The sequence below is a fragment of the Rhodnius prolixus genome, unplaced genomic scaffold, assembly GCF_049639745.1.
Source record: "Rhodnius prolixus isolate KJV_2025 unplaced genomic scaffold, Rpr scaffold_8, whole genome shotgun sequence".
NCBI classification, from domain to species: Eukaryota; Metazoa; Arthropoda; class Insecta; order Hemiptera; family Reduviidae; genus Rhodnius; species Rhodnius prolixus.
Genome location: NW_027411593.1, coordinates 15404538 through 15431716, shown reverse-complemented (window position 1 = coordinate 15431716; position 27179 = coordinate 15404538). Strand labels below are relative to the sequence as shown.

At 32.0% G+C, this 27179-nt stretch overlaps 1 protein-coding gene and 1 long non-coding RNA gene across 3 annotated transcripts in view; one reads left to right on the top strand and one right to left on the bottom strand.

Moving 5' to 3' along the window:
• The first annotated feature begins 20 nt into the window (after window positions 1-20).
• The window catches only part of SK (small conductance calcium-activated potassium channel), a 636287-nt gene continuing 609128 nt past the window's right edge, over window positions 21-27179 (top strand). For both annotated transcript variants that reach the window (XM_074123003.1, XM_074123004.1), the window contains exon 1: window positions 21-2693. The gene's annotated coding sequence lies outside the window, so the exon portion shown is untranslated. The remainder of the gene's footprint in view (window positions 2694-27179) is intronic.
• Window positions 17860-22476, bottom strand: LOC141451562 (uncharacterized). Its single transcript, XR_012456887.1, has 3 exons — window positions 22168-22476; window positions 21670-22003; window positions 17860-19124 (listed from the first exon to the last, which is right to left on the bottom strand). It is a non-coding gene; the product is annotated as an uncharacterized lncRNA (long non-coding RNA).

The following is a 27179-nucleotide window of genomic DNA, read 5'->3' as shown; positions in this document are numbered from 1 at the left end:
AATGCAATGTATATTGATAGATTTAACTAGGAGCATCTTCTTGAGGTTAACTTATGGTTCGTCAGTGTTGTTGTAATGTGATTTTGGGTCAGATACAGGCAAAATTCTGGCGAATTTAAACAAAGATATTCGTCTCAATTAAAGAGCTTAGTATTACCCTGTTTTCAACATGCAAACAAAGTTTTATCTCACTAAGATAACGCTTGTTTCTCCTTCTTGAAGAATTTTTTTAAAAAAAACCTATTGACCTCGCTATTTACAATTTTATACTGGTGCAATTTAATAATTCAAAGTTTTGATTATCTAACTGAATTTGTTCCTCTACCACTTTAGCAATCCTTTAGTGTAGCTCTGTACAAAAAATTTATAAAATCTCCATAAAAAAAGATTTTGGGTAATCTCGCCTCTATACTACTTGCCACGTGGACTAGGTCAACCTCTTCTCATTCTGACCCTGGGAATTCACTCAGTGCAGATTTTTAGCCCAATGCTTGTCAATAAATCTGGCTATTTGAATTCCAATTTTACCTTGATTGACTGCATTCTTTCCATAATATTTAATTAGCTAGTCAATATTACAGAAATCAAGAAGTAACTACAAATTATTTAATAAGAACATAAAAGGAATCAAGTTAAGTTGGTCAAACTAATTATTATTGTGAAAATAGTAATGCCTAATACTTTGTCTAAATCTTTAAAACAACAATTATTCTTAAAAAGTAAGTAAACGAAGCCAAATTCTTGCAGGATTGTTAATATTTTATAATAATTTTAGCAGAAACAAGTCTTATTACCAGGGGTGTCTTGTTAATTATTTTTGTATCGGAACGCTTAGGTGTATACATACATATACTTAATTTTTTTTAAATATTTTTTATGCACCAAAAAGGAAAGGAAGCGAAAATCATTGCGAACCCCATTTTTTGTATTATTACACATATATACGTTTATTACAATAATAAGAACATTTTATAAAAAGAGTTAACAAATATAAAACTACAATATAGTACTCATAAACAATTGCATAAATATTTATAATACATTAAAAATAATAATTTTTATAAAATATTCCAAATAGGATTTTGTTTAGGATCTTTTGGTTGAACTTTCTTTATTTTGTTGTCACCTTCTGAACGATGAGACCTCAACCAAATTTTTGCATAATCATCTGGATTAAATAATTGTTGCAGTGGACCATTCATTTTTATAAATAGGAGATTTGCTAGATTTTCAATTTATACTCTATTTCTTTGTTCATTTAAAATAACATTCATATTACTAAATCCTCGCTTACACTCTGCCGAACTGCAAGGAATAGAATTTATATATCAAATTAAAATTTGTAAATCTTCAGGAATTTCTTTGCCTCCATTATCAATGTAATCTCTAAACGCATTGATACATCGCGCCGTTGATGTTATTAAATTAAATCTAGTGCATAACGACTCGATTTCATTTTCCCCATAGTCAGTTTCAATATCCGTTGGCCATTCCGTTGGATCTAATACTCGAAATTCATTTATTAAATTATTTTCTGTCATCATACAATGCAATAATAACCACATATAAGACTTATATAAATTACATAAATTAGAGAATTCAGTGCTGGATCTGACCTCCAAGCGACCAGATGTAGAAAATTGTATTCACGAAATTTTTTTTTTTTTAATAAATCAACCAATTTTCGTTAAAACAGAAATCATCTTTAGTTCCGGAACGACGTTCCGGAGCGTTCCGCCTCGAAGACACCACTTCTTATAACCTGACTATGGGTGTACTTTCAAATAGTAGCACTCTATCGTCAAGGCAAAAATTGGATTCTTATTTTAATATTTATCTTCAGTGGTACACTTACTTTCACGTGGAAGTTCCCGTGTTTGAGTACAACTGGTAGGTCTTAAATTTTCTTATTCCTGTGTCTCACATCTCAAATGTCTTAGGTATTATGAGAGTTTTGATCTATTGCAAGTATTTATTTATTTCATTGCTTGCAATACAGGTCGAGCGATGCCTTCAGCCGTTCTGGAGTACGTGAAAAACTTGTGTGCCTTTCATAATAGATTAATTCGAAGCATGAATTGAATTAAGTTATTTTGGAATCAGTTGTTAAATTTAATGAATCATTGAATTCATTATATATTATGTCTGCATATACAGTTTTCTCTGATTATTTTATTTGTTTTCTGCACATAAAACGAATTGAGAAAAAGTGAGCGAAAATTAACGCTGAAAGCCGAGGCTATACGAAGTGAGTAGGGAGTTTATATAGCATAAGCCGGTTGCGTTCCAGAGCCATGCCGCTTCCAGTCGGGCGCCGACCCTCATGAAACTACGTGGACCAAAACTGCACGAATTATCGCAATTTTTTGTTTGTTTTTTGTTTAATTTTTATTGCTAGGAATAACGATATTTTTAATTTATTATATATATTTAAAGCAAAAAAATAAATATTATATAAACAAAATAAAGACAATTCCAAATTACATTTTATGGATTAATAAGTGGATGTGTTTTAAAAGTGTGACAAAGTGATGATTTTTTTAATTTTAATTTGTTTGGCCCTCCCAAAGAATATAACTGTTGTGAAGCAGTAAAACTTAAAAAATAATAGATAATACAATTAATAAATAATAAAGAATAATAAAAGATATTTTTTATTTTCTGGTGATTATTAACAACGAAATTTTGACAAGGTAAGAATTGGTGTTTACCCTTGTCACGCCCTAGTTAAAATCCACCCTTCACCATCCCTTTAACACTCGTAAATCTCTTACACGTTTTCCCTGTAAATCACAAATATTTTCCCAACAATTATTTGAACCACGTTTTCTTTTTTTTTTTCATTTTGGAAAGAGTCAAAATGAAAAGGGCATAAAAAAAAATATATATATATTTTCCTCAAACAAAAAGAAAACAAGCTTGCATTTTGTGTGTTTGTGAACTTGCTGTGTTTGTTAAACAATTAACATTATATTATTTCACTTGTTTAATTTGTTATCACTTATTTAATATTCTCTATAGATATTAGAAAAGGAACAAAGGATGCGATGATGTTTATTATAAAATTTTAAACAAAGTTGTTAAAACCAAGTTCTTGGTAATCAAAGGAAGGAATTTTTACAAAATTTTAAAGGAAACTTATTAACTAATACACATGCTATTTATACTTTTTCTTTTATTAATGAAAAGCAACTTTTTGAAAATAAACTTTCACTTTTATAACTATTTATCAGCTTCTTCTATTTACTCGTATTCGGACAGCTACGAAAATTTAATATTTGGCCCACAGGGAGAAGAAAAATTAATTATATAGAACTAAATATCTTTCGATTTTAGAAAAAAAATTTTGATTTTCTTCGAGTTTTGGGGCTTTGGTCACATTTTAATAAAATTATTTAGGTAAATTAAAATAATTTGAATGTATTTCAGAATTATGTACCTAAGTACTATACAATAAAAAAGTTTTATGAGAAAATATAAAATCTTTACATTTTATAAAGAGGTATACGTCGCTGATTAAAAGTGGAATTATACTGGGCTATACTCCCAACATACACTTCAATTTTGAAAGCAAAACATTCATCTTATTGAAGAATTTTGTAAGTTTTTTTTTTTATAGACCGTTATCCCTTTTCTGGCACCACGCGCCTGTATTTTGGTCACTTTATGCACCTCAAAATATATGAAACATTTTCATTCATTGCAATTTTCAATTTTCAGTGGAATAGTTTCTTTCAGACTTGAAACTTACTAAATAAATTTTTAATTGAACTTAATGTGACACGCTTCTTTAAATTATAATATGTGTCAAGAAAATGTAAAAAGGAAATAGTTTAGACATCTTTTTGGAATGTTGCTTCGAAATTTGAAGGAAATCATTCTTTAGTAAGTTAGCGTTTCCCGGAAACTGGCTATGACCACTTTCTTCATATGGAGACTCCTGAAGATTTATCCTCAATTCTACATATTTTATTCCCGATGGTAGTTTGGATTTTTTCTCTCTTTGATGTATTGACACTAATGTATTTTCCTGCGCCTTATGTTCTACGTAAAGAAATGATTGCCATCTCAAATATCATTCGGAACATCTGTCATCTCCCATTCTTTTTACCTTTAATCTTTAAACTTCTAACTGTACACGGTTTTTTCACCTTTTGTAAATTCTATTATTACGACAGTTTCTTCTAGAATCTTCCATCCTTTGGAACCCACTCATTTTGCCTTGGAGCTTTGTGTTATCTTCCGCAAGAAATCAATTTCAACTACAAGAAGCTTTTACGTCTATCTCCTTGTGAGGATCCACAGTACATTTTATTTTTTTTTGTTTTTTTTTTCTTTATGTTGTAATCGGAGAATTTTGTAATACGGAGCTAAACATTAGCAATGTTCTCTCTTGACTTTAACCCTGCATTGTTTTTTAAGACAGATAATAGATCTGTTCTTTATTCACATTCATAAAATACGAAGATGTATCAGCCTCCTTTGAACCTCCTTCCAATATATTATAATTTGTTTTTTGAGCATTTATATACATTTTTTTGTAACAGCTACGCGTTAAACGTTGTCCACTCTTCCTTGTCCACTGCTCAAGACAGTTTTCGAACTTTCTCAGTCTTTCCCTGTCTAAAACCTCTCCTTTATGGTGAGCAATATACCCTGTTGTTAAAATTTAAAGGTCTATAATAAGCGTGTACTAAGAATAAGACTTTACCAATCTGAAAAAATACTTATTCGGTATCACCTGCAGCGAGGCGATGTTTAATAAGCAGGCCAAGCTCCAAGACGGGTAGGAATACGTACAGCAATTTCGGTCTAATTATTGCAGTAAACTGAAGCATTATATTTACTTGGGACTTCTTGCTACTGGAAGAGGCAATGGAAACCCTGTTTGTTGGCGTTGCAATCACTAGATTTGTAATCTTCCAGAGGAAAACACGTCATAAAAGATTAGTCGATAAAACCCTGGGATTCTTCATAAAGAAGGGAAATATTTTGATCTACCAGTCTTTTTTAGGGATTGGAACTATTTGGCTCTTTGGTTGCAGTGACTAGAGAAACAGGACCCGCGTAAGACCCAATAAATTAATGATTTGAAAAGAGATTCGTTCAAAGTAGGTCCTGATGTTCGAATCAAGTATGTTTAAAACATCTAGAAAAATTGCCTTACTATTTTGATTTATAAGAAATTAAACATTCACTTTAATGAGCACTAATATTATTTCAAATTTTAATTATTACAAGCAATCACTCAAAACTTTATGTATCTGATAAATCCGATATTTAATAAAACTATTTTTTCCTCTTTTTTTATTAAATATAAAATAAGGCTCAGCATTTTCTATTTCCCTAGTATTTGTAAAAACGTTTGCCCTACAGGAAATAGACCATGAACGGAAACAGGTGGTAATCTTGTCAGGGCACGCATGGAATATCAATTGAAAAAAAAAAGATACAGTTTAAATTCCCGTGCTACGTAAACTCTTAGAATATTTACTGTTATTTTCAATTGCACCAACATTCGCTAGAATGGCACTTACACGAATTTTATTGAGCACATTATGATACGATTGAATGTGTAATAGCTTTGTTTTATTGCTGTTTAAAATGAAAGTCAGATTAAAACAAAAACATTTTTTTATTAATTAATTATTTAAAAACAGGAGAATTAATAATTTTTTCAATTCTATTGCACTTTTACACTTGCATTTTTGCTTTGTAAGTTAAAATTATAATGCTTCTACCACCTAATCAAGCCTTGATTCGAGCCCTGAGGGTAAATCTAATACTCAATACGCCGAGCTAACTGCACTAGACTACTCGAGGAAAGAAAATCGTGAGCCGCTAGCGTTTTATTCGCTTCGGAAGGTTATCGATAGTATAGGATGAAAGTTGACGAAAACGGAATCGGATGACAAGATTAGGAAAATGGAATTTTAATGGATTTTTGTGGATTATTAAGTTGGATACGTAGAAAGGGACATTCACGATTTTAGTGCGGATTTTGGGCTGAAGGGACTATTCTTTTGAGGTTGAATCGGTTGTTTGAACACCATTGTTCAATTCCGTTAAGTCCAGATAGGTTTTTTTAAAATGTGATTGTCTTAAGTCGTGTATTGTTAAACGAGAAACTGTTTGTTATAGTATTTCTTAGTCAGTAACGCCTGTTGGGCTTAATACTTTTAGTCGTGTGTGCGATTTCTATTTAGTGTTTTGTCTATGAACAACCCAAGGTAGAGGAATACATTGGTGGATGTGATAGGAATAAAATTGTAATCAATTTTTGGGAGATTTATGCGGATTGGAGAGTGACGGATTGGGATTTGGTTTCATTCAGCTATATTTTCCAATTTAATTTATTTTTAATACCATTTTTCTAAGAATGTGTGATGGTATTGCAGATTTTCGTGAATCACTGTTAGTTTTCTGTGAGAAAAAACAAAATCGCAGTGTCATTTGCATGAATGAGAAGGATAGATTCTAAGTTGGCTTTTTAGAGAAATCAAAATGGATTATTAATTTGAACGTGTAATGTGCGGCCGAGGCCAATTTCCAGGCTAGCGCAGCGTCATGAGGACGTAACGATCTCTAGTGATGTTCCACGTGGATGAAACAGGTATACACTTGATACCTTTATAATATTTATCAACTTTAAGTTAAATAAGTCCCAATTTCTGGTAATACATCCCCAAATTTGGTGTTCAGAAGACCTCAGACATGTGCAGGGTGATCCATTTAAAACACACCAATCGTTAATAACGTTTTAGGAAAGCGGAATTTCGAGAAAAAAAACCCACGAAGTAAACTATAGGTTTACTTTGTCTAGTTTTCAAATTTTCTAGCCCCGATGCTGTATCATCATTTTTGGTGGAGGTACGGCCAAAAACCTGATTGGGATTTCATAAGGACCACTAATTTTGACAATGATTATGAAAATTTCATAAAAAAAACTGTGATTAGTGACGTTGACCCCGTTTCGATATCCCTAATATTAATCAAAATATTTAAGATCAAAGTTACAATTTTATCTATTCGTGAACGATTTTTAATATTAATTTTCCACCAGAAATACACGTTTTGGGAGATCTTCTGACTGCAAAAAATGTTATTTGTGATGCAAAGTAAAAATAATAATAATAATAATTGAAGATTTTAAAACATGTAGTGTAATGTAATGGTTGTGGGTGAATCAGGATAAATTGGTTTTATCATCAAATAAAAGCAACCGTCACATCATTTTAATGTACCCAGTATGCAAGACTTCTTGACCTATGATTGCGGTAAGAATATCTTGCCAGGGTGTTGATTTAGTTGTCAAGAGCGTGATTTTGTAAGTGGGAGATCCCCAGTTCGAATCCCGCTTATGCAGTCATCCTTATTACTTAAAAAATCATAATACTTTTTTTAATAAAGTGTAGTCATCCGCGGGATTGGAACTTTATGAAACCCCAATCAGGTTTTTGGCCGTTATTCCGCCAAAAATGAAGACACAGAATCGGGAGTGGAACATTTGAAAACTAGACCAATAAAAACATATAGTTAACTTCGAAATTCCGCTTTCCTAGGAAGTTATTAGCGATTGTTGGGTTTTAAATGGATCACCCTGTGTACTAACTTTTGGCTTATTTGACATGATCCAATTATTTGTGCTCCTCACTATGCGTTTGGAGTGTAAAAAAGAATTAACTCTAAATAAATAGAAAATGGAGTCCAAGTCAAACTATGATGCGACATTTCATTCGGTATGATTCCCGGTTTGGTGGCCAATTGGTCACGCGATATTTTTATTTTCTTTTATCTTTTTTTTTTCAGTTCATCGCGTTTTTATTAAATATTCAATGATTATATCTTTGTTTGTCACACCGACCTCCTTTTCATCCCTTTTAAATTTGGTTTTTTGTCAGTTTATTTTTTTTATAAATAATTAAGTTGAGAGCCTTGACACGTCTTTTAAATACCCAACAATCTGTTTTCGGTGCAGTACTTTTCTTAATCTCGCTGGAAGAAGTATTTGCACATAGTGTGGATGTTAACTTTTCAATAAAACTTCATTTTAATCATCTTTTATTCTTAGTTAGAGAAGGTCGTGTCCAATTTTTTTTTTAAACAAAGTTTTCTTTTTAAATACATGTTTTGAAATTCGTCTGAAATGATTAAAAAACACAAAACACTGCATAGGTTAAGCATGTTTTTGTTTGTGAATGTGGAAACAATATTCTGAACACCAAAAAGTCGCAGATAACTAAATGTTGGTTTTATTGTTTTCGAATTATTTTGCAATATTTCAGTTATTAGGGGATTTCTTTTTTTTTAAAAAAAAGTTCCAACCATTTTTATTTAAAATCATGGAGTATTCACCTATCTATCACTTTTATCTGAAGGCTGATGTTACTCTAGGCCAGCTACACCTGGAGCCTGGACCTGTAGTAGTAACTTCACAGACAATATAGAATAAATTTCTCGAGACTCTTCTCGACGCCCTAAAATCGACTCCTTCTACGAGATATTTCCCATAATCCCACTACATTCCTTTATCCATAACCTTCTGCTGAAACTCCTCTTCACTCTAAATTGTCATCCTAACCCACTCTGCCACGATAGAGCTACCACCTACGATCCTTCTATTCCCTACAGACACAAAAGAATTAAGTATGTTCTACTCTAACATTCTCCCTGTAGCTGTAGGTTTTTCTATTCGTTTTCCTTGAATATTTTATCCTTGTTCCAATTTTAAGCGTTCCCTAAACTGTAAATGTTAATGCACTGGTACTTCATTTTTTTTGTAATGAATTGTACGTATTGAATAATACATTTTATCTTACTTCGATTTGACCTATTTCTCAACAAAAACAAAGTCGAGTATTTTCTGGTACACAATGGGTGCTCTAATCAGGGTAAAAAAAAAAGCGAGATCAACTAATATAAGATTTCGAAGACTTCATTTCGATTCGAGCTTCTTATTTATTTTGTTGTTAATTTTTGTTTTTATATTCGTGATGGAGAGTTGCTCCTCCATTGTTATATTTTTCTTAAACATTTTTTTCTAATTTCTCTCATTTTTGGCAAATAAAAATATTGCGAACTGTCAGTTTTTAAATAGTTTCATGGCGATTTCATGTTTTGAACTGCAGACTTTTTTGTACGTAAAGTTTTTTTGTAATGTTCTTTTACCGCTCGTGCTTAGTAGTATTGCGGTCTTGACGATTACAATTATAAACTTTGTATCCATACTAATTCCTTAGAAGCCTATTACTTTTATTTGATATTGTTAACAGAAAAACTTATTTAAACTGAGTTCTTAGAGAGAAGTAGAGATAAGCATTCCTTTAAAGTCCTATGTAGTACGGTGTTAACACCTGTATAATATTTTTGTCTTGAAATGTCTAAACAAAACTCCATCAAAGCAAATTTAAAGTTTTCTTTTTAGTTTTCAGCAGTTTAACTCCTCCTCCGTGACGTTTTATTTGCTAGTTGGACATCAAACCCGATTGGAAAAAATTAATTGTCTCCACATTATTTGATTAAGGCAGATTGACTGAGAATGTCAAAAGATTGCACGAATATGCCATAAACACACGCATTTCTTTACACATATATCTACATATTATGCTAAAATATTTGTGTTATAGTCGCCCAAATATTTATTCTTTCTTCATGTTTTATTCATCTAAATATTTCCCAAAAGATAAAAGGATTGAAGTCGTTCGTGTAGTAAAGGATATCTTAATTTTTTTCACTGTTTATTTAGTGAAAATTGAAATTAAAAATTCTTTTAAAGTAGTTTTGTTTTAGTAAATAAACTTTTAACTTTTTTAGTGCACTGAAAAAAGCTCCGGGCGCCAATAACCTTAGATGTTGATGCGCCTTAAATCATAAAAAAAAACAGTAATTTATTTATTTACAAAACTTTACATATGTATACAAAATGAAAGATTTTAGAAATTGGAGGTTTCAAGCTCAGCGCCTGTATACACTCCTCAGATAAATATTAGTACAGAATAAAAGAGAACATATTTACATTTTAAGGGAAAGAAAATCTGTAAATAAAATAACAAAATTTAAATTGGACTTTTTGAGTTGTGTTTTTCAAAAACTTAATACCGTACAATTAAAGGCCAAACATTTTAATTAAAAAAAAAATCCGGGGGTATTTTCGGTGATTTTAGGAGAATCAAAGCCTAGGTTGCTGGCAATTGTGGTCTCGGATTCGTAGTGGTCATGTTTTGAACTGTTACTCCAAGGACTATTGATATAAATTGTGCGGAAGGAAAACCCGGTGCTAGCCTGAAGGTCGAAATGCATTTACTAATGTGCACGGATCACCAATATTCTGGAGGAACGAATTTTTTTAAAGAATTTGTAAGAAGTTTACTTACATTTATAGGAGCCGTTTTTGAGAACAATCCATTGTAAAAAACCTACTACCGTTTGAGGAAATATCTTCAAAAATTGGTATTTTAGTAACACATGATTGTTTAAAGAGATGGGAACTTTCGGTAATGTACCATTAAACAAAAATCACACTTTAGTACGCACTCTTAAAGTTTACAATTAAAAATTTATTTGAATACATTCTATAGCAGCATTAATGTTAAATATTCTAAATTGAAATTTAGTAGGTTATTAAATTCTGGATATTTCAACATTTTTTTTTTCATAAAGCATCCGGTGGAAGCAGTGAATACTGCGGGGGTAGGTTAGAGTAATATCCGACTGTAATCCGACATTGCACAATGTATGGAAGAACGGAATCTCTCTCACCATATTTTTCACCACTCTTCCTTCTTTCTGCTTCTACCGGATGCTTTTTTATTCCCTCATCCCACTCTGGCTGTTGCTGACCTCTGGATATATCTTGAGCTTTCCTCAGGGGGCAATATCGCCCACACTGGAACGTGATGGTCGTTTTAAATACAGTATCCATTCAGCAAGTTGTATAATCTAAACGTTTAGTAAACATAACTTGCCCAAAGAAAGCATGGAAAATGTTTTTTCTTGAAAATCGATAGGAGAGTTTCAGTTTGCACTGCGCACTTTTATTATTAATAAATTTCCCACTTCGGCACCCGTTTCTAACTAATAAATTGTGAAAATCTATAATTGCTTTTCCTTTTATACACCCACTTATAAAAAAATAATCATTTTGATATTTCTAAGCACAATGACTTTTTGAGATTGACTGTGATAAGACTTCTTTCAGTCAAGCGAACATTCTTCGGTGAAATTTTCTTTGAAATTTCAATAAATGAAAGCCTCCGATTTCAGCTAATTTGCTAAATTTTCTCCTTAAAAAAAAAAGAAAAAAAAAGTTCGCTAAATGCCATAACAAATGGTATGGCCTAGATTCAACAGTTTCTCAAAAAACTAGATCAAAATAAGAAGATTCCTAAGTCATTTCCAGAATTAACTACTGTCTGCAGAAGACAGAAAGTCAACATTCAACATTGATAGAGGATGATCTGGAATGTGATGAGATGATAAATAGCGGACTAGAGGATTGAAAATGAGACTGAAAGTTCTAATGAAAGTAAAAATATAGACTTACTAAAGGGAATTTCTTAAGACTGTGTGGGTGGTTAGATTTGAAACATAAATTGGAGTGTTAACGTTAGTGCGGAGAAGAAATTGAAGATTCGAGCGTTAAGCTGAAACCCATAGTTCAATACCTTTGTTATTAAGTAAGAGATAAGATCGTTGGGCTTTTTAAGTAGTGGATAGCGCCTGGTAACTTCTGTTCGTTTAACTTCACGAAAAGATAAATTAAAAAAATAGTATCACTTCTTCTCTTAACGCGACTTACATGAATAAATCTTCTTAAAAATTTGTGAAGGAATAACAAATTAGAAAGCTGACTAACATTGAAGTGGATGGAACTTTAGTGGAAGAGGAACCAACACCCTCATCCAGAAACGTCTTAAAGGGATTTTAAGGGCAAATGTTCACTTAAGTCGGTACCATTGAACATTATCTGTTCAGTAAATCGGTTCTCATCCTTTTCTTAAAAGGTTGGATTTTTTAAATTTCAAATTAACCCTTATTTATATTGTTATTGTTGTTAAGTCCTTACATTAAAGTAAAGAAGATGCTTTATAATAATACACAACCATTCCCTCCAACATGAGTGCCTTTAATCTCGTTTTCCAAGGAAAATGTTTTTGAAAAAAGTGATCTACATGTTATAATAATGCCAAGTTAAAAACAAAATCTTTGGAGCTGTTTTTTGATTATATTAAAAAGAATAATCCCACAGAGCGATTCGTTAAAAACCATTTATTCAGACTCAAAGAACCACAAAAACGAGTATATCCGTTGAGAAATTCCATATAGAAAATCGAAACATTAATTAATCCTTAATAAGTTGTTTAAACTTGAGGATTTGAAAAAATAAAATATAAATAATTGTAAACTGTATAATTTCCTAAAATCTTTAGCAAAATAAATACAGTCGACTCTCGATAATTCGAACCTCGGTAATTCGAATTTTTCGATAATTCAAACTCTACAGCTATTAACTTCGGTAAATCGAAAAAATGCAGTATATTTCGATACGCTCGATAGTTCGAAATCCTTTTCTTAACAACAGGGGGAGAGAAGGCTCTATAATTCGAACGAGGCCGCTTCCACTCTTTACAATTCGAATTTTCCCTAGTAATGTTTACTTCTCATTTTCCGCTCATTGTTCATTTCCTGCGTAATGTTCCCCTCCTCTCAACCCAGTTTAACTTTCCCCTTTGTCACGATGGGAAGTACGTCTCCCTTACTGTGTCCGATACAAAAAAAAAATTATCGCGGCAGTGGAAAGTGGTTCGAAAAAATAAAGATATCGCCAAAACTTTCAATATTCCACCATCAACGCTTTCTACAATTCTAAGTTAAGCCACATTGAAACAAAAAACTGTTCCTCATTTTTTTAATTTGGTACATATATTATTATTTATTGAAATGTTAATACATATGTAATTTTTTGTTCTTTTTTGTCGTTTTCATTATTTTTACTTTTTTACTTGAGGCTTTATACTCGTATGTCTAAAATTTAGGTAAGTTCAATGTATGTATGTACATACACATCTACATAATAAAAACTCTTAATAATTCGAATTTTTCTTTTTCCTCTTGATAATTCGAAGTTTCGATAATTCGAATTTTTCTTGTAGTCCCTTGGATTTCGATTTATCGAGAGTCGACTGTACCTTAAGAGATTTTATTTCGTAGAATATCTGATTTAGAAAACTCTTGCCAGAAAACAAAATACAAAGCTCAGTTTAAAATTAGAAAGCAGCAGTAAAGCTAAACTTAAAATCTTCTTCATTTTCTAAATTTTACTATTGTTTGCACCACTAATTTATTATTTAGCTCGAAGGAAAGAGAGAGAGATTTTGTTGAAACAAACATTGAACGCGTCGTTGAACTGATTGAACTTCTACAAGAAGCGTATAATTCAATTTTTCTCTTTCAACCAGATGTTTTAAACATGTTAGACAGAATATTGTCTTTTCAATTTTACAATTTACTTTGAACTTTTCAACTTAGCCATTCGTTTAACCCAGCAATTCATTCTTGTTTCATATTCACTATTCATTCTTTATTTACTTATTAAATATGAACCACATAGTTAATTGTCCTTATAGGCTGGCTTAATTACTCTTCATAAACTTATTAAGCTCACATAAAAGCTTCTCGTACATTATTAAATTCAATTTTAAGTTATGAATGTTTTTATTAAGTGCTTTTTAAAGTAAATAAACGTTAAAATGAAAGCACTAATTTAAAGCTAAAACTTTTGCATTTGTTGCGAGCTGTGTTACTGGGACAAACTGGGAAATCCAATAATTTATTAAGACCATTTCAAAAGTTAAGCATATATTACGTCGGATTGTAGAATTAGGCATTGTCTCTCAAACAGCTTTAAGACGTTCATTATAATGCCAAAGAGACTCATACTGGGTAAATGGGGGAATTGGATTACGTCACTTTGACAGTTTTGCTATAACTTAGGCCTTATACTAAACTCTTTTTTTTTTTTTAAACATAAGAGAAAGAGATAGTGACTTGGAAGGCATATTATTTTGCAACCAAAAAAGACCCGTTAGAAGTGTCAATAAAATTGCTTTCAGCTTTGGATAATGCCAATTTATTTTACGATTGAAATTGCCTTCCTAGTTGTAGAAGATTGTTCATGATGCTGCCACTTTTTGTTTTTCGCTATCGATTTCAAAAACAGATTTAAACGGAATTCACAACAGTTGGTGATTGTTTAAAAATTTATGGTTGAATGAAACTTTTACTTTAAATTTCCATTCGATGATGAATCTGTAGGACAATAAAATGTAACTGCCAACAAAACAATAATAATATTAATGATACAGGGTTCAGAAGAATCAACACTAAATCTCTTTTATTTATATATTAATCGAATTGAATGGATTAACTCCGCCTTCGAATGTCTATTTACGGTTGATGCAGCTTCTTCCGCTAGAGACTGTATCTTCAAAAATATCTTGAAGTTTTTTTGGCCATCTAATGATTTTTAAGAATATTTTTCAAATGGATTTTGTACAGTGGAGGAATCATTCTCTCGAGGCACGTCACTGACGCTTGGAGTCCCATTAATGTTTTGTACAATCCACGTCTGGCTTATTTATTAAAACTCAGGCAGAAATTTCAATCTTTCCAGTCCAACTAGACGAGAATTTCAAATTTTTCCATTAATTCAGCAAGCGGAACTTCTAATTCCGTCAACCTTGGGTGTATAATCCAGTTATTAAGTTACTGAAGCAGAAATCAAATACGTTTGTTCAAAACTAGACAAGAATTACTTATATTTCCAATTATTTTGTAATGATGTTTTGAAATTCATGCGTGATTGGAAATGTACAAATAAGGGACACCGAATTTGACGTTACTATTGCAAAATAAAAAGAAAAATAAGGAATTTTCGTCTAGTTTGGCAAGAAATATTAGGATTTCTACTTCAGTGTATTAATAATTAAGCTTGAGGTAGAATGTATAAACAGAGTAGCCTGAATTTGAAGTTTCAATTGCAAATTAAATGGAAAAATAAGAAATTCTTTTCTAGTTTTCAAAAAATGAAGGAGAAAGATTGCAAAATAATGAAGAAAGAATTATTAATCTTCCCAGTCAAGCTAGACAAAAATTCCTTCTTTTTCCGTTAATTTTGCAATCGTAACTTCAAATTCAGGATACCCCATTTGCACAATCCACCTGTGGCTTAGATATTACTAGTATAAAGCAGAAATCTTAAACTTTTCAGTCAAACTAGACTAGAATTCCATATTTTTCCATTTATTTGGCAATCGTAACCTCAATTAAAAGGCTACTCTGTATGTACAATCCACCTTTGGCTTATTAAATAAAATACTGGAACCAAAATCTCAATCTTTCTAGTCAAACTAGACGAGAATTCGTTACTTTTCGTTTTATTTTGCAATTGTAACTTCAAATTCGGGTTACTCTATTGTACAATCCACGTTTGGCTGTTATTTTTACAATAAATTAGAAATCTCAATCCTTCCAGTCAAACAATATGAGAATTATTTATTTTTTCATTAATTTTGCAATCGTAACTTCAAATTCCGTCTACCCTGTGTATATAAGGTACCATTGGCTTAATTATTAATATACTGAATCATAAATCAAATACTTATGCTTAAAACTAAACAAGAATTACTTTTTTTTTTTCAATTATTTTGGATTGTATAAAAAGGGTACGACGAATTTGAAGTTACAATTGTAAAGTAACGAATTCTCTTCTAGTTTGATTCGAAATATCAGGATTTGTGCTTCAGTATATTCATAACTTAGCCACGCAGGGCCAACGTCAGCTCCAGGCTTACACGGGCAAGTGCCGGGGGCCCCATAGAACCGATGTGGGAGTCCTCCTCTTCGAGTGGAAGACCCAGAAGGAGCGATTAAAGCGAATCAAGAAAGCACAAGGTACATGGTATTAAACAGAATGACTGCCAAAGGTGACGGCGGCTAATCTTCAGAATAGTGACCGGGGGCGTGTCCTATTTATTTAGATAGTTTTATTTACTGCATAATCCATCTAGGTGGCTGTCACCATGTGATTCCCTTCATAAAGGGGCACAAAGAGGTTCGGTCTCCCAAGGGCCCACAAAAACCTGGAGCCTGCCCTGATTTGGACACTGTTTCTTTTAAGTTTAACATATATGTCACATTTTATTCATTATTATATTTAAATTAATTTACTATATTTTTAAATTAATGAAATATTTATTTGTGTATTTGAAACTTGGTCCATTTAAAGAGAAGAGTCAGGTTTATACACCGTCATTGACAAATAACTGAACTTTTTTTTTTTTTTTGACTGCATGAATCAACCCAACTTTATATGCACTTACCTAATTAACACACATACTTATATAAAGTAAATTATTTTTAAATGTTTTCAAGGCTATTTGTTCAAGGACACATTCTTAATTAGTAAATTAAGTTAATGTTATTACGACTTAGTTATTAATAAAATTGGCTTTATCAATTTTAATAAAGAAAGGAATACACACAAACTTTATTAAATTGAATGTGTTTGTCTGGGCTGCATTAGGTGTTCGTTGTGGAAGAAAGATAACGTATTGTCATGCATGTTCTACATAAAACATGCATACGAATTTAGCACGTCAGCCTCTATTAAGTAATTTGATTATTTCTCTAAATTTGTATATTACAGAATGTGGTTGCTTATAATTGGTAATATGGCTATGCTTTTTGTTTATTGGGTAGGACAGAGGTTTGATGAAATCAGCCATTAATTTCTTTTTGATTACTTTAAAATTAATATTGTTGTCGCCACAAGAGGAATTGTTTAGTCAAGCTTGTATCCTTTACTTTGCCAAACTACGGACTTATTTGTGGGTAGCATTCACAAATATTGTACTTACTAGCGATGTGAAACTAGAGAGGTTCTTTTAGACAGCCTTTGTATTATCAAATATTATCAAACAAATAATAATAAGAAAACATTGTTTTAGTTGTAGACCTTATGAAATGGATATGTAGGGTTTATATGATAGTTTTATGGTTCAGCGATTGTGGTGGATCCAATAAAGTTTTATTGAGGTGAGAAAATATTTTCGATATAATTATAATTGTTCAAGTTTTTAAATGAGGAAGCGAGTGAAGGCCTATTTCGTTTTATGAAACTAGGCTTTGGTTTTCTTCGTATAATTACGCCGTAAACTAGCTAACGTCTTACGATGAATCTTCATTTTCAGGATTTTAATTTCAGTTTGTTCAAGCATAACTCATATTTTAACTTTTGAAAATCTCAAATTATGTTCTTTTCATCTGTAAACATATGTAGAAAATTCCGATTTTAAAGTAACATTTATTTTATTTTAAATAATTTGTGAAACAGTTATCAGTTTGGCATAACGAAGCGTAGAGACGTCCGTCCACCTCTCCATATTTTGGAGACGTTGTTTACTGTATATGGGACTTGAGCCAAAATCAGTTTTAAAATATCCTACTGTCAAGTCCGTCCAAATTGTTGATTTATGTTTAAATTGGAGCGTGGCAACAATACGCTAAAAGACATTACTGAAATTATAATGGTAATTTGAAACAGTGGTTCTGTTAAAAGCAGGAGATGGAAGTTATTCAATACCTAGAGATTTGAAGGGAACCGAAAGTTGCAGCTTTTCATTAAATACAATTTTAAAATGTCTTATAATATTTTTTTGAACTTTTCATTTTATTATTTTTTAAATACTCATTAAAGTAAAACAGCTAAAAGTGCAAATACATTTTCACTTCAAATATTACTTACTAAGCAACAATAAACTAAAGCAGATGAGGTTAACAGTAATAATGCATTTTGGCACACAACAATAAAAGATAAAAATAAATATTACTAGAATTGATATAAAAAGCCCCGTAACATGGAATACTTAAATAGATATATGCATATACAGGGTGTCCCAAGCTATATGGATAACGACTTTTTCTCGGAAACTAAGATAGCTAGAAAAAAACTAAAAGATACGTGTTCCCTTAGTTTTTTGTTAGGAATCCAAATTTAATTTGTAAATTCTTTTCGGTGCTTCCAGAAGCGAGATACAGGCACCAACTTAATTTTTTCAAATGGGGAGGTGTGGTTTTTATTTAAGAAATAGATTCCTCTATTTTTTTAAAGAAAAATTTACTCGAACGTTTTTTTCTGTGAGCGATATTTTAGAAGTTATGAAAGAAAACATGATTCTTATAAGAAATTTCAAAATGATAATATTATAACGGTTTTTTGATTGAATAAGAAGAAAAGTACTATTTTATTATAAATTTTACTCCTCATTAATATTTCAGATCATGCTCGAAATGGCCTCCACCATTAGGGATGCATAGGCATGCTCTTTCCTGCCAATTGTCCCTTACTGCCAAAGAAATAGATTCGAATTTAACCGAGTTACCGGCAACTATTATTCTCTGCTTTAGTTCATCTACAGATGCAACTCCGACTTGATTCTGATACACCTAGATTTAGAAATGCTTTTAGGTAAGCAGAAATAAGGAAAGAAAGAAAAAAGTTATGAATAATCACCTTGTTTTTCAGGTATCCCTAAAGGAAACAGTCCATCGGTGTCAAATCCGGTGAACGAGGTGGCCACTATTTAGCCCCCGTGTCGATATAACACCATCAGGCATTTAAAGAGATATCTCGATAGGCAATTTGATGGGCGTGTTATATTGACAAGGGGGCTAATCAGTGGCCACCTCGTTCACCGGATTTGACACCTATGGACTATTACAAATTAAATTTGGATTTCTAACAAAAAACTAACTATCCGGTGATGGTTATCCGGAGGCCTGAAAAGTGCTCAGGGGCGCCAATGACCTTAGATGTTGACTCACCTTAAACTGAGAAAGAAACGTTTTAGTAAAAGTAATCGCCTATTTTTTTCAGGCGGGGCTTAAAGTCCAACTACCAATTAGGTGCAGTGGACAGAGGCGACTAGCAAACATACTTTACTGTAAATTTCTTTTATTAACCATTAAAATAAAATCCAAGGCCTAAAGACCGGGAATCGAACCCAGTACCACAATGTGTATTAACTTTGCAGGTCTCGCCTCTAACCGCTCGGCTACAGTTGCGCCTGAAAAAAACACTTTAATTACTACCATTTAGAGAAACTAAAAACTCTATCTTAAAATATGAAATTACAATAAAAGTAAAAAAAAAAACTAAACTGTCCTAGATAAAATAAAAAGTGATTGCTAAATCAGTTAGAGTTACATTTTAACAAATCAAACTTTAGCCAGCTAATCAACAAATCTAATTAACATTGATAATTGAATAAACAAATAGCAAAATTTAAAACTACAATCACAACAAAACTTTTATTTGCTTTGCTCCAATATAAAGCAATAAGTAAAAATAACGCAAAAAGGGTGTCTATTTGTCTTTTTTTTTTTCTGTTGAGTATGCAGTCGAATAAAATATTTCCTTCTCCTAACTGCTTCCCAACTTCATAATGCTTCAAACTGGAAAACCGTTCGCTGGGCTAATACCTCTGAGTGTCAGTATTTGAAAACCATTTTTCAACTCGAGCAGCATGCTTGAATACATTCTCTGTTAAAACATATTTTCATATATATTTGTGTTTCTATATTTATTTATGTACGCAAAAAAACAAAATTGCTTTCTGATTTACTGAATTTAATGTAAATTTAGATAATTCCTGTTCTATTCCTCGAAGTAAAATATTTAAAATTTAATCGATAGTTTGAACAATTATAATAATTGTTCACGCTGAGTATAGCGTCAGTCTAGTTTGCTACAATCAGTCAATAGTTCTGCATTATATAATAGATTATAGTCTTTATTTTTGTTTTATGCTGCTTAATTATAAGTTTAGAAACTGTTTTCCATTTAGTTTGCAGTATAAAGTGTCTACAGTTTATTTTGCCCATCAGGTGTTTGTAGCCATCCCCTTATTTTGCAGAATAGTTTGTCCAGGTAACTCTTCTTCTTGCACAGGATTTTTTGTTTCAGTTTCTCTTGTTTCCAGGGCTCGGGTTTCCACTGTTACATTAACGTGCCAACTTAGCTGCCCTCTGTCAATTATTTTGTGTGAGGGGTTCACATTTGAGCGTGCGTCTTATGGTTAAGTTATGGATCCTGTCTCTCTCTCTCTCTATCTTTTTCTATCTATTTTTCTCAGAAACTTCATTTCCATAACCTGGAGGCGACTCCGATCGGATTGCTTCAAAGCACAGGATTTGCTTCCATAAATAAGGTACATAGGGATGAAAGTCGAGCGGTAAATTGCCCTGTTTCGGTACTGGGTTCGATTCCCGGCCTTGGATTTTATTTTAATGGTTAATAAAAGAAATTTACAGTAAAGTATGTTTGCTAGTCGCCTCTGTCCACTGCACCTAATTGGTAGTTGGACTTTAAGCCCCGCCTAAAAAAAATAGGCGATTACTTTTACTAAAACGTTTCTTTCTCAGTTTAAGGTGAGTCAACATCTAAGGTCATTGGCGCCCCTGAGCACTTTTCAGGCCTCCGGATAACCATCACCGGATAGTTAGTTTTTTGATAGAAATCCAAATTTAATTTGTAATAGTCCATAGGTGTCAAATCCGGTGAACGAGGTGGCCACTGATTAGCCCCCGTGTAGATATAACACGCCCATCAAATTGCCTATCGAGATATCTCTTTAAATGCCTGATGGTGTTATTTTGATGGTACTTTGTTTACTTCTCTTTTGCTTAAAACTTTTATTTTGTTTACTACAGAGAACATTTTATTCTTAGCGGCCACTTTGGCATTAAATTCTTTCTTTATTTTCTCGTTGTCATTTATTCGTACCCCCTGATTCTTAAAACCAATGTTCGTCCCTTGATAAAGATTCTCGTTTTCTTATAGAGCCCAACATGTACTTAGTCTTAGCGGTATTTACAGTTATATTCCTGTTAGCCAACTCCTCTTTCCATATGTTTACATTTTCTTGCAGCTTCTATTCGGTGTCTACTATTTACTATAGGTCATCTGCAAGGCAGAGAAGGTAATTGTTTTTAAGCTTTCTGTGCCCAAGTCGTGGGTGCAGATTACACCAATCTTAACTGCATGGGAACCTAACTGGAAATGCCATTTCAATCAATAGATTTGTGCAGATTAAGCGATTATGTATTATTTACATTGAAGAGTGTAGACAGCATTATTATTATTTATATATTTTTTAAATTTTGGAGAGTTTAAATGGGTTAGGTCATTAGTAATAATAGTTTGAGTAATTATTAATGATGGAGACTGTAATTTTCCCAAAATCTTCAAACTAATCCCATATAATATTGAAATTGCTAATCGCTCTCTACTTTAATATCTAAGCTTTTTATTCTAAGCTTGATTGGATATCGGAAAAACTTGCCTCTAGCTAAAATTGTCATAAAAAAAAAATTGTTTGTATTGAACTTTTAGCCTCACAGCATTGAAAGTGAAAACCCTACCACAAGAGAGAGAAAACAATAGTTGTGAAAACAGAGCGAAAAAAAACCCTATTTGCATTAACTTTTATAAAAAAGAGGATTTTTTACAGTGAAAATACAAATGAAATTTTCTTTTAAGTTGTTTGAGGGTATATTTACATTTCGATAGCTTTTAGCGCTACAGAGGTATCTATATTGAAATTGAAATACCTGTGGCTTGTATAGTAGCACCCTCTATTGTGCGTTTGTAGCTGTTAACCATAATTAGAAGCCATAATGTACTGTCAGTGCCAGTTATATAATATATATCCGTTAACATTAAAAGAGAAATCGATCAACGCTATTGGAAATTTCTCTGGCTACCTTCGGCTTATGAAGAAAAGTCAACCTCGTACTTTAGTTTTGTTCAATGGTTGAGTTATTCTTTTATAACAAGTTGGTCTGGAATCTTTAATTACGTTTTCTCAATTATCAAACTATACAGTTCCTTCCACGACTGTTTTTCATCTTCCAAATCAGATCGTCCTTCGGTATTCCGCTTGTTCTAAAAAAAAAGGGTTAGTTTAATTTAAAATTTGAGTATGATAAAGTTGAACATTTATAAAAGGCGAAATGAAGGTAATAAAGTGAGAAGTTTGTGGTTAGAATAACATCAAAGAGCCATAAAACTATTGGTAAACCATAAAAAATAAAACTGAAGAGCCGCACTTAAAGTGAAACTGATAGCAAAGTTTTTAGAATCTGGTGATGCTAAGCCGAGCACATCCATTGTTTAGCAAGCTTCAGCCCCGTAAGCATTCATGTTGGAAATGCAAGGTATATTTCTTGTAAATTCTTCCACCAGGACCTGAAACCAGAAGAGAGTTTTTTTAATCGCAAGTGATCTCTTCTTTATCCCTCTCAATCATTTATGTTTCGAATCCAAATAATATTATCTGCTAGGCTTATCGGTTACATGTTATAGCCAAACTAAATCTATTCTCCTTTCACACAATAGATAAAAAAGGGGAATTCTACTACCATCATTGCGAAAACTCGTCCTCCACTGAACCTTACCTCAGCCCGCGAGCCTGGAAACAGAACCCCAGCGGGATGGCTCACGATCCCATAGCAAGACCAAGTAGGCTCCTACTTGAGGCCTAAAATGGTCACAGGCTGGCCATGTAAACATTGACTACGTTTTCTCCGCACCCTTCTGACATCAGCACGGGCATACTACGCCATTACAGGTGAAGATGGTTTTCCGTACCACAGCTTATCGCTTACAGTGGAAAGAAAGTGACTCAAGCGTAATTTTACTGTTATTAATGTTATTATTGTTGTAGTGACTAAGCAGCAAATCTGAGTTCATTTCAGTTCTAATTTTCTCTCTCAAAAAAGAATCTAATTTCATTATCTTTCAGTGGAAGTTGTTTGCATTTTGTTTCTTTTGAGTTGCAAAAGTTTTCAGTAATTGTCAAGTGTTGCTATATTTTCTAGCTTGCCTGCGTCTGCAGTAACCGCCACTTTGGTTCTGGCTTCTTGAATAGGCCTGGTAACTTGCTGAATTTAGTAAAAATAAAAAATGAAAATTACAGACTAAAAACGAAAGTAGTCTTCTGGTTGTTTTGTACTGTTAGCAATTTTAACTGTTTGTAAACAATCTCGAGAGACTTGTGTTTGTAGTACTTTCCAGCTTTCTACTTAGCAACGGCGTATTTACTTTTAACTTCTTCTTACTTTCATCCAAATCTTCTTTCTGTCTTACTCGGTTTTCCAAATTTGTCTCTGTCATATTCTATCATTAAGATGCAAAGAAACATTTATAAAACATTCATAACTCTTTTTTATTTTTCGTCTTCAACATTTCATTTATACTTACACAGAGAAGCTCTAGAAAATGTAATATTTCGTTTTGGAATAAAGCAATTTTTCATTTTAATTCTACTAAAACTCTGAAGTTAAAATCTTATCTCAAAGATTTATTTCTAGAAGAGAAAAATTATTCAACTTTTTATGTTAAGCAAGATAAAAAAAGTCCTCTAATTGAATTCTAATGGCTTAAACAGTAAAATTTAAAAGACATTTAGCTATATTCAATAAAAAATAGCATCCAAGAAGTTAATAATAATTTTAATTAATTGCCCATAAACGATCTCTATTGATGAAATCCCGAGATTGTGATAGCGAAAATAAAACTTTAAATGGGTTTTTTCACTTTTCTGCGATTTTTCGAAAATGCCTTCCTATGTTAGCCACAATAAATAGATCTAAAGTTTTAAATTTGAATAATTTTCAAATTTTTGAGCTACATACAAAACATTTTGGGACTAAATCAAGGTTTAAAGTTACAAATTCTGTTTTTGAAACTCACCAAATCTTCTTAAAAAAAACACTTTTTCGTATCCTAGGAAAGCAGAAAACGGATATTTCTTGTGATAATTCCATTTTAAATGGAACCAAGCCTAAAACTTATCACCTCCTACCTCTTTCAGAGAATTAAGAGAATACATTGTTATTAATTTGTTAATTAAATGTAAACACAAAGACATTTTTGTTAATTATTAACTTTTTGATAAAAGAAAAATGATTTTCTTTGTTCTATTTATGAAATTATGAAGATGGTAGAGCTGCGAAATTGCTGAAATAATGATTTGATATTACAATTGGATATGTTCCTTGTTTGCATAGCCAGTCGCTGCCTGTTAGTGCTGATGTGTATGCTATTATTTACTAAGATAAACATCCTAAATTCTCTGCTTACCTTAGATAACGTAACCTCAATTGCTACTACAATTGATTTGTATATTAACGGAGTAGAATTGTTTGATTTAGTTGATTTTATCATTAGTTAGTTATAGAAATTGTATTATTTTGTAATCATTATTTTTTAGAATTTGTCTTGAAAGGTTTTGTGAACATTTCGTTTTTACTGCTTCATACTTCATAGATTCGATCGTTTTCTCGGGAGTTCTATTTGACACTTCCTTATGCGTCGGTGATTTTTTTTATTCATTTTTCAAATGCCTCTTTAGCCATCAACTCATTTACTTTTTTCTTTTCTTATATCTTTTCCCTTTTATTTTGTATCGTAGAGTTGGTTTAATGGAGAATATCACGAGGCCACTGACGTTTCGACCAGTAATCGTTTACTCTTTACTTATTTCTGATTTTTCAAGCATTAATTTTTTAATTTATTTTTTTATCTTTGATTCATTACTTTTCAATAATTAAAGAAATAAGTTTGGTGAAGATTGAGCAGTACAGCAGCGGTCTGATTCTCCTTGGTTGGGCAATGTTGTGAATAAATAAAAAGTGAATAGGGCTCGTTGAAGGCGGCAGTTCAGAGTAGAGACAGACGGTGTCTGTCCTGGCCCGGGTGTATCGCCTGCTTGCAGTAGCCCCGGTTTATTATTTATCAATCCCACATACACCCTTGGCAAGCACGTGCACTATAAAAAAAAGTCGGATTACTTCTGATTTAATTTAACAGCGTCTTATTTCAGATTTAATAAAAGAAAAGCAAAGCTGGAAACTAAGGAAGTCTCTCTTTCTGTTCAGCCAGTCTTTCATTTAGGGATAAACTAGTTAAGTACATAATTATAGTAGTAATTAATAGTAAGAGTAATTAATTGCGTAATAAAATAACCAAATAAAAAAATTAATTAATTAGGGATCGTAGGTGCAAAATTCAAAGGGTAAACTAACAAAATATAAAAATGATGAACAAAATATTTAAAATTTTTTTAGCAAAACATAGAGAAAAGAACCCATTGTACAGAATAAAGTTAAACAAAAAGGACTAAAAAAATTGGCAAATTAGCCGAAACATTGTTTAATTAAATAAATAATATGACTACAGACTTCATAAAATTTTTTTTTTTGGATCGATTATTAAAATTCATAAAATCGAACATATAAAATCGAATTAAAAGGAGAAACTGATAATAATTATTTTTCACTGATAAGGGTACAGAACAATGGAGAGTTGCCAAATTTAAACAATATAATTTTAAAAAAAATAACAATTAATGTAAATATGGACTCGAAACAAGAAAAGAGTTCACTCTCAAGGGCAACATTTAATAATTTTCACGTCAAAGCCTCAGGAAGGTAAAAGACTAATTCTACGATTATGAATAAATAGCAAATAGCTCTAAAGGTGGTAGAATTATTGGATCTAGAGCAACAAAATGTATTAGTAATGAGCTCCAGCAGTGGACAGTCTTACGACGTCCAATCGCGTTGTAGTCTTCAACAGTCTGACAGCAAGTTGGAGAGAATTTTACTCAACTAAACACAATCTATTATAGCGTATTTCCATTCTCTTTCTATTCAAGCCATTGGGTCAATAATGTTAGTCTATAGGCAATCGATTACAGACCTGTCAAATATATACTACAACAACTTGTTTGTAATGCCATTGTCTGCTTTTATTTTGGTATTTCTTGTTGAATATTGATGTAATGAATATTATTTTTCATTTAACATTAATCATAGGGCAAACATTTACAATTTTGATTTTAAAACTACAGGAAATAAAATTTTTAAGGTCTTCGGAACAGTCGTACAACTCTCTACAATTCTCTACAATGTTCAAACATATGTTTTAGACGCCAAGGTAACCGAGTTGTTATTAGACTAGACCCGCAAAGCTAACATGTATTGCTGGTTTAGTCGATTCGATTCCCCCTATCTAGGCGTTGGATTTTATTTAATGTTTAATATGAGAACTTTGTTGGCTAATCGTCTCCGTTCACGGTACCTAATTTGGTAGTTAGACGTTAAGCCAGCCTAAAAATGAAATACACATTTACGTTATACCATAATCTGACCTCAGAATGCCTTAAAATAATTCAGCTAGAAAAAATAAAATTTGTATACATTATTAATCTAAACGTATTAAAGTTTTGAGACATTCGCAGAGGAAATAAAAAAAAAAAAATCTCGGAAAAAGTGACACATCCGGTAAGTACAAAGTAATTTAAGTACAGTAATGCATCCGGTTATTTTTCAGTCAGAATTTTAGCAACACATTTATCGCTCCTTAACAAAAGACGAAGGGCTGTAAATTATATTGAAATGATTCTTAATTGGGAAGCTAATGAGCCCCTATCTCGAAGAAGTACCCTTAATAGAATTGACAGGAACAAAAGTTTTAGATTAACCTGAGTAAAGTAACTATAAATTCATAGAAGCAATTTTTCTAGATATTTTCTAGAAACGAGAAAAATCTTTTCACTAGTGTAGGTTATACTCCAGCTGTGGAATTTACTACAAATTCAAAATTTTAACAAATGCGTGCATTCAACCCTTTATGATAATGTAATACGCAAAACCGTTAAGGTGAAGAATATCCACAATCTCTCCCAGAATCAGCTCTTCATCGAAAAAAGTTGTCGAATAGGATGATTACAATGTGTACATGATACAATCGGGTCACGGGACACATTTGCACATTCACCTGAATCTAAAACAATCACTTATTAAGGGAGGGAGTCCAGGATACTAAAAAAGAGATACAATCCGTTTTGATCCTATTTTAGAAAATTTGTCGTGATCGCAACTGCTTTCTTTTCGTAATAAGGTATAGTGAAAGTTGGGGGCTTTCTAGCACGGATTATGCACGGAGTATTGTGGTTTGTCTTCTCTCTAAAGGTACACATTATAACGTACGGATGTTAATTATTATTAGATAAAATTATAAAATAAACATAAAATAAAAAATTGAAATCAGGGGC